Below are 9487 nucleotides of genomic sequence, written 5' to 3'. Positions count from 1 at the left end.
GTGACATGAGCATTCCATTGTCCAGTCCTCCAGAAACAAAAGCAATGGTTTATAGAGGGGTGCACTGGGGTGGTGAGTATCACTTCCAATGACAGAGGATAATGGCTTACCTACAGCTAATTTGATCAACAGGAGTCTTACCGGGTCAAGGCCCAAAAAAGAACATGATCCCAGTCCTCTCTCTGGACACACAAACATGAGACAACAAAGCTTCACATCATCTTGGGGAAGGCTGTGTGTGAGGCACGGGTGCCTTCCCCAGTAGGAATGCCATGTGGACATCTCCTCAGGGGGCAGGAGACACTTTGGTCCCAGTGTACTGCTCTGCTATTTATCAGCAGAAAATTGCAGTTCTTCCTCCTCCTTTCTCTGGCATATTTGAAATCACTCTACTCTTCTAGTTCAGAGATGGTCTCCTAACATTTTCTGTGCTTTCTCTTCTAATGGGGAAAGGTTAGACAGGTTTTCAAAGATTTTTTCCCCTATTAATGCTTATGTCCTCTGAACGATGGCAAATGAGAACCTTAGTCCTGTAATGACACTGTACAAAGCTACACAGATCTCTTTGTGCTTTGGAGAGGGTTATTATGTTCACTAGAGAGGCTTTGTGTTTGAAACAACAGTGAATGCAGTTTGGAAATCCATTTTCCACCCCAAAGATAAGTTAGGAAGTACCAGTGCAGTCAGTGAAACCCTGGTCTGTATTACAGGAATGCTCTCAGATGTCACCCTTTCCACAAAGTTCAAAAGTGCATTTCAGCTCATTTATAATGAGCCTTTGCTGCTTATTCTAGGCTGTGTTTTGTATTTCTACAGTAATTTTAACAGTACGAAGGTACAGAGCAGCAGAAACTTGGCTGTCTCCTGAACTATATTCCTGTGATCTGACAGCTCTTTCTCTCTATTGATTTCACAAGACACAAGGACTGTTTCAGTTAGAGATTTCATTTTATATCCTATCTAAAGTCTCTACAGACCTTACCAAATATAAATGTGACAACCTAAGTGAATGGAACCAAAAAGACTGTGTAAAATCAATTTTTCATTTTAAAGTATGCATAGCTTATTAAAAGATACTATATTACTACAAGGAGTCAATGGATCCTTTTCTTTGAACACAAGATCTCAGCTGAAGAAAGTAATATTCTGCTCTTGAGGTATAACACAGGAAGCATCTTTAGATTTTAAGCCAGATCTTCTGATAATATAAAGCAGAGTGATTCCAGGGAAGGCAGTGGAGTTCTGCAGATTTATGCCTGCTAAGGATTTGTCTGACAGTGGCAAGTGACTGGAGAGACAGACATCTCTTGGCAAAAAGAACATGGGAGGATCTAAAAGCATCTAATATGTATTCAAGAGGAATTGCACAAAAGTAGAAGGGCAATAATAAATGCCCTGTACTCGAAACAGGGAAGAATGAAGCAAGCAAGAGAGACGAAGAAGAAAAAATTACAGTCAATCAGAAGTTGCAAAGAAAAGATGATGAGGGCAGCAAAATGTCACGCTGGGCTGAAGCCAGCTGAATGATGCAAGAATAAGAATGTAACCTGCTTATAAAGCAGGGAAAAATTACAATAGTGAGAATAAACCCATTAATTGAAGCCTGTTGTGTGAGGCTTCAAATACCTTACATGCAATTTTGAGATCCACTTTGTCCTCAAAGTTGCTTTGAACAACTCTTCTGTCAGGGACAATTTTTTACTGCAGTTGATTGATTGACATTTATAGTTAGTTGGAAGTACTGCACTTGATAAAAACAGTTTTCCATAGGAACAATTTTTACTTCTGTTTGTAATGTTCCACTTCTGTAGAGCTTTTCAACTGAAAAACATTGAAAAAATACTCCATGGAAGTTAACAGTTTTCTGTTTTCTTGCCAGTGAGAACTCTGAAGCTTTTTACATTTCATATCATACCTAGCCTGATAGGTGCCTATACCTATAAAATCCAAGGGAAGACAGAAAGAAATAAAGAGCTGCTAAATGAACCAAAAAATGAGAGAAGAAACATTTTTTCAGAATCAGCCCTTAACATGGAGTACAGAGCTCAAGACAAAGAGATATTAGTATCATTATGTGTACTATAGAACTTATTACCTATTAGTTTTGCTGAAATCGCTAGCAATAATCATACTGTCAGAAAGAGAGTTAGTTACTCAGATGAGCTCACAGCTCTGTATGTAAATACCAGACATAGGACTGGGCCTAAAATGGCTCAGCATAAATAGAATACATGTCAATATAGAAGCCTTGAGGCAAAGTGACGTAATTTCCCTCACTTTTGAAGAATGAGTGTATAAAACTCCTAACGTTTCACCTTTGCTGATATCACAGCAAATGCAAGACTTGTGAAAATTAATAATTGGGTCTATAACTGGTTTCCCAATGGCAAGAGGTTTACAGTGCATCCTGTGTATTGCAAACTAGATGTAGTTCAGGGGGGCTTAGTGACCTCTGCTGCAGTCCACTTCTTTCCCCCAGGGTTATAAAGGGATTCATTTTCTTATTCCAGCTCACTGTCTTTGTTTTTATCACACTTCATATTTTGAAAAGTAGAGTGAAAATCTCCCTTGATTCCTGCTTTATCCTCTTTGAAGCACTGATTACACACTCAGCCCTCCAAGGGTTCTCCTTGTCATCGCTCTTGCAGTTTCTATCTTGCCTCTCAGCTCTGATTCTTTGACATACTCTGAAGTCAGCCTGTTATTTTTATATGTTGCTGTATACCAGACTGAAACCTCTGTGCCATGATCTTTATCAATCCATTTCACTGGTTTTGCTATTTTTATCTTCCAGGATAGTTGCTCGTCTTTTGGGTTTTATTCAATATTGTGAACACTACAGGTGCATGTATAAAGGGCATGGATGGAAGATACACTTAAATATAGCACAAGGAACTGTAGCCTGCCTAACGCATTGCTGTTCTGACCTGGGCTCTCAACCTCAGACCTTTCCTATATATATATATATATATGCTTTTAATTAGTCTTAGAAACTGAGAAAACTGACTGAGGGGGATTTGTTCTAGTCCTGATCCTCAGAGAACGCAGACAGAACCTGTGTGTTCCTACAGAACTGGCCTAAACACAGAAGTGTTTTATTAGATTTTTTTTGTTTAATAAACCAGCATTGGTGTCAGGACCTACATTTTAATTCCATACTAGTTTGTGAATTACAATGACTAATGAGTTTTATTTTTGCAAGTTTTAAGTGAAATATAAATATCCCAAGTTTTATTGTTTCTTTTTCAATGCAAAAAATATTTTTTCTAAGAGTTTTCTAAAAGAGTTTTCTAAAAGATCTATCTCAAACTTCCTCACTCAGTTGGTGCAAGGAAAAACATAGTTATGTATATGTAACTTGAGCTGGTGCATAGCATGTACATTGAATATGCTGGATAATTTAAGTGCACTCTTTTCAAAGTCTGATAAAATATGGCTAGCTGGAGAGATTCTTTGTGATATTGCACCTATTATCTGTCCTGACAGACCATATTTATTTCAGTTTGTTGAATCAACCTATTTCACCATGTCTGGATTCACTACATGCACTCTGACATGAGACCTGGGAAATCCTGTGTCTTTCAGATAGCAATCTTTTGGGGAAGCCAACTTTGCAATCCATGGAAAAAATATACTTTTTTAGAGGGGTTATAAGCTGCAGATTTTCATATCATTGTTTTAAACCCATAGAATGTTGCTTGAAACATCATCTTTTTTTTCTTGTTTATCCCTTCTTTTTATTTTATATAACTCTACTGAATTGGTAAAGTAACATGACCATCAAACTTGAGCCAAGCAGCACAGAATAAAACTTGCCAAATCTGTATTTGGACCAGGGTCGTTAAAAAGTAGTTTTTTAAAGCTTTTAAAATTTCGTGCAAAGCTGGAACCAGCGCTGGGAAAGCCTGGGCAGATGGTATTTACTGAATCCAGCTCTGCAGCCATGTGCTAGAGCTGGGTGGGAAAATGGAAATGCAAAACTGTTGAAAATAAAATTCTTCCCAGGGATGTATCCATCACAGAGAAAAGATACTGATTCTGCACTGGATTGGTTAAGTGGGACACCATGATGGGAAGTTAGACACCCTGGGTAAAATCCCCCTGCCTGAATTTGGAGTAAAGGTTTAACCTTTTCAGTTCCATATTCTATATGAATAACTGACCTCAGCGGTTGCCAAGACTGAGGGAGATCTCAGTGCTTCTGCCTCCTCCTACTTTCTTCTAGCCCCTGCCAGGGTCTCCTCCTTTGTCCCGTACTGAGCTGCCTGCACTCTCTGGTAAGCCTGCTGCCATGCCTTGCTCAAGCCTTCTTGTTCCCACAAGCTCTGCTTCCTCCAGTGCTGCCTCCTCACCTCCCTCTGCCCTCTGCCACTCTTGCACCTCCCTGGGCTATGCCACAGGCCAACAGTGCTGCCTTCTCGCAGAACCCTGACTTTTGTTGGGGGCAGAACTAGGGGGCCTGTCAAAGCTGTGTAAACTGAGCTTTGCTTCTTATCTCCCCTTCATCACTGGTGTGACTCCTTAGCAGAGCGTGGCCCACAGGTTGGAAAAGAGTGCTCTAACCAGCAACACATCAAAACTATCTTTCTCTCTCTGAAGCGAAAACAAATGCCAAAGCTGTTTGAGATGATGTCAGGAGGAAGATGAGAGAAAGGAACTCCACTCAAGTTTTGGGTTCGTTTCAATTGATGCAGAATGCAGAACTGACACATCTAACTCCAGGCAGCCAGCGGCATCAGTCTCTGCAGAACCAAAGCCTCCACATTTTCAACAGGTTTTTCCATAAGCTTACTGCTGTGTGACATATAAAAGGGTAGCTGGACAAGTATTCACCTTTGCTACACCAAGGCACAGTGCTGCCGTTAATAACACATGCACACACATACACAAAAAGGCAAAAATAAGAGGTTATTCTGAGTCTGGAAGCCAAGAAGGTTCAGGATTTTTTTCTTGATTCCAACCTGAAAGCTGGATGGATCCTGGCCCTAATTCATCTATTCAGACAAGGACTGGTTAAATTAAGGAACTGAAGGCTTTAAATACAGAAAAAAAACCTCACATGATGTAAATGGTCACTGTTGGGCAATATTTAGAATGTTACAACAGTTTACGTTTAATCTCAGTATATTTTTCCCTGGAATAATAACAATTAACAGTGTGTCAGTAGCAACACTCACCAAGCTCAAGGAGAGAAGGTGAAATAGTATGAGAGTCCCTTGTTTGTTTCTCCTCTAACATTAATTCGGTGAACTAAAAGTCCTTACATACATTTGTTAAACAGAGAGGTACAAAAGGGAAACAAAGCAGCTGGAGATCATTGCAAGGTACAAATGCCTCTTGCCCTGGTCGTTTTAAAGATTTTGATTGTATAACTCAGAACTATTCCATCAGTATAAGACAAATATATAATAACATTTACAACTAACTAGCATAAACTGATAACTCTATGAGACCTTATCAAGTTTGGTTTTGGTCAGTATTTAGCAGTATCTCAGTCATCAGAAGTTTAGCCTGCTGATCCTTGGGTCACACAAAACAGATCTGCACTAAAAAAAAAAACAAACAACCTATTTTTTAATACTGCATGCTACATGGAAGGAAACAATTACATTGCATTTGGGAATGCAATTTTTTTTCTTTCAAGTCAATTTTTTTGCAGGAAAGAAATAGCACTTCATAAAGGAGTACATAAATAAAGAGTACTACACTTCTTAAGATAAATCTGGTGTTGTGGGAAAGATGTGAGTTTTGAGAGTCTTTTAGGATTCCTTCCTATTATTTCTTAAAGGCTGTACTTGTAAACAAATTCCTGAACAGCTTAATTATACAGATGAAGAAATTCCTGCAGGGGAAGGGTCTAAAAGTGGTACAGAATCTCACCTCCTTTTTACTCTAGCTAAAGAGTTGTCTGATCAGTCTTCTTGTGCAATGCTGTTCTGTTCTTAGGAGGAAATGAAATGCTGCTGGCATTGTGAAGATTTATAAGAAAATTCTGTAGTCACTATGGGTAATCACTCTGTTCATGCAGCCTCGAGCATTTGAAGTCTCTTGCTCACCAATATTTTATTTTCTTGTTCAGTATTATTCATCATTATTTTCTGCCCTTCAGATTTATGTTTTTTGTTACTCTTTAGCATAGCACATTATTTTCTGTGGATTTTATGTTCTTGCTCCACTGTCACCACACAGTTCTGTTTTATTTATTAAATGCAACTCTTCCATTATTATATTTATAAGTCATCTTGGGTAACTATGACTATTTTTGTGTGCTTGTTATTTTCCATCTCATGCATGTTTAATTACTGTAACGGCAAGCGTATCTTAAATATTTTTAGCAGACACATAGCACACTTGGCTTATATTGGACAGTGTTTATAAATCATTATGGGATCGGCGCCTTGAGAAGAATTCTCCTCATAGCACATTTATTTGTTTTTGTTTTTGGTTTAGAGTAAAAGGATATTTTTTTTAAGTTGGGCCATGATAGCCATTCTTTGTACAGAGGGAAATTTCACTGAAACAAAGGAGAGCCAGTGGCAGGTCTGGGTCCCACTGATGCTCTTGGAAAAGATCTGAAGTGGAACATGGATAGCACATGGGTCTGTGCATATCTGTCCCCGTCAATAAGACGAGGTATGCCTTTTAGCAGCAACTGTGAAATCCTTACCTAGACAAACCAGGCACTGAAAAGTTAATGGAGCTCAAAAGTCTCTCTTGCCTTCTCCCTCAGTCACAATAGGGTTTTGTTTTATTGTTTTTCCTCCTCTGAAAAAGGAGTGGCTGTGTTTGCCTTAACCACAATGGACCACTATGGACCACCATGGATATGTACAACTCTAACAAGAAGGGAATCTATGCACAAATGAGCCACTGGTGAGTAAAAGAAGAAAGCAAAAAAGCCTTGGAGGGCCATTTAAAGTCTCTGTGTTTCACACTAGCTGCAACTTTGCTTTTTGTAGCACCTTACAGTGAGTGCAAATATCTTGTTCCTTCCTAATTTCAATATGTTTTTGAAATAATCTCCTTCTTTTGAAGTAAAATATCCATTTTCTTTGCAGGTAGCAGTTGCAAAGCGTTGAGTATCTGGGCAAGCCACTTATTATCAACTCCTGTATTGCACACAGGCTTTTATTCTGTAGAGTTGGTCAGCTCTAAATGAACGTTGCAGACATTTATCAGATAGTAGATCTGGACAGGTCTTCATAGTCCTTTCCAGTATGTCTATGTTCCTTAATAGAATTGTCTATGCTCATGAGAACTAACATTAGCCTCCAAGTTTTTCTGTTCTTCATCTTATCTTCCTCTGTTACCTATTCAGATCTGAACTGTGAATCTAATATTCATATTAAAGAGCACTTATTTTTTTCCCAAGAGGGATGCCCAGGCTGTCCTCAGTGACCTGAAACACAGGCCACAGGGAAGACTAGGCTCTGCACATTTATACTGCTCTGTGAGCAGTCTAAACGTATTGCAAGACTAAATGCCATCCACTCCTGCAGCACTTAACAGGGAGGAGCACTGCCCCCATAATCATGGCTACTGTGTGTCCAGAACATTCTGCTAGCCCAGAGGGGCTAGACAGAGGCTCTTTGTCCAGCAGCAGGGTGCTAGCAGGTAGCCCTTGGTGGTGAGATGCATCTTTCCTTGTGTACTGCAGCACAAGCAGCACTGGAGGTTTCCTTGCAGTGTTTCCCCAGATCCAGCCCTGAGGCTGCTGCTGCAGCCAGAGATAAACCACAAAATTAATCCCTAGTCCCTGGTCAGCACCACTCTGTAACAGTGTTGTAGGCACAATCCGGTTTTGCTACTGATGGGGAGTAGCTGCTGTCTGAAATGAGCATTTCACATCCTGACCTGCTCTTACTGGGCACCCATGTGCACTGTCTGCTTGTAATAAGATGCTATTATTCTCACTATAATTCTGTGTTACATTTCAGTTTGCTTTCTGCAAAACAGACCAACTATTTTTGTTCAAACCCAGTTCTAACTATTGTGAGTCCAACTGAAGTCTTGTTTAAAAGAACAATGGTTGAGCTGTAGCCACAGATCACCAGTCATACCTCTTTAAAAAGTCAGGAAAAAGCTTAAAAAATTTAACCTCAGATCGAGTTGTTAATCATGAATACAGGAGGCTGTTTTAGAAAGAGGTTTGCTAGAGCAAACAGCGTGAAAGACCAGCATGAATGCCATGTGAACAGCAGCAAACTCAAAGTAATTGAATGCAATATTCAGGGTTGATGCAGTTATTTATAGATTTGAGATCCATTTAAATTCAATGAGAAATGCAGATTCAGAGAGGCAGAGAATTCCAAAGTTGTCATTTATGACTGAGATTAAATGACGAAGAAATTGTATGTGCGTGATAAAGCTACGTGTGGGCCTAATTTGTGTCAATGTGGATGCACATCAGTAATTGTTTGCATTCGTCCAGGAAAATATAAGGTATTGTGTCAGTGCTAGGTATTACTATTATGAAAACGGATGAGGAGCTGGACAATACACTGAAATAGAATTCTGAAAAATAAAGTGGAATATACACCATTTTCAAAAGCTTTAAAAACATATAGATTAAGTATTTTTTTCTATTAATTTTATTAATTTAGATGCTTGGCAACAAGTTGTTAAAGCTTGCTATATAGACCCATCATTCAAATTTGATCTCATTGGCTAGTAGTGACCAGATCTTACCTTTTCCTTTCTGTCAATATACATCTCTTTAGGTTAATGTAGAGAGTAAAGCATAGTGGAAAATGCAGGAATTGCTTAATATGCCCATAAAGGCTGGGAAACACTGTTCTTGCTAAACATGTTTTACCTTGGTATTTCTTATGCAAACATTCCAAAGACATATTCCTTGTTTAGGGACTGGAATTAGACAGACCACATCTATCCTGTTTTAACAAACACCTTTCCCCCACCCCAGCTCTCTTTCTTTTTACTGCTAAATGTGCATATCCAAATTGAGTCTACATATCCTATAATTTAGGAAGGAATCTGGCTTTGTCATCACTAAATGCAGATTCTGCAACTGAAGTTGAGGTCTTGCTTCTGCAGAATATTTAAGTGTCTGGTTAGCAATGAAATGCCCTTAAATTGCCCTGAAGCCAGTACAAGAGGACAAGACAATAAGTGGCGCTGAATATTCACTAGTGTGTCTTTAAATTTGTTTTGAAGTCTATGATGATATAGAGAAGTAGCATTCTCTTCAGTGCCTTAGCAGAGAGCTCAATTTTAAGATTGAGTGCTAATTTTAAAAATAAATTCTACATGATCTCTTAGTTAAATTCTACTCTTTTTGCACTGGAGCAGGAACAAGTATTTTATTTAGGCATGCTCTAGTTGTGTGTTGTATAAGATAAATGAGGATGACCAGGAAGAGATACAGTCTGTGACCTCAGGACGTTACGTGGGAGGACACAGGAGTCTGGTTGTTGATGGGAAGGCTAAAGTCCTCAGGCTTTTCTAGGAAAACCTAGCCAAAGTAACT

This window comes from Pterocles gutturalis, unplaced genomic scaffold (assembly GCF_000699245.1).
Source record: "Pterocles gutturalis isolate BGI_N339 unplaced genomic scaffold, ASM69924v1 scaffold22771, whole genome shotgun sequence".
Lineage (NCBI taxonomy): Eukaryota > Metazoa > Chordata > Aves > Pterocliformes > Pteroclidae > Pterocles > Pterocles gutturalis.
This window is presented reverse-complemented; position numbering follows the sequence as displayed.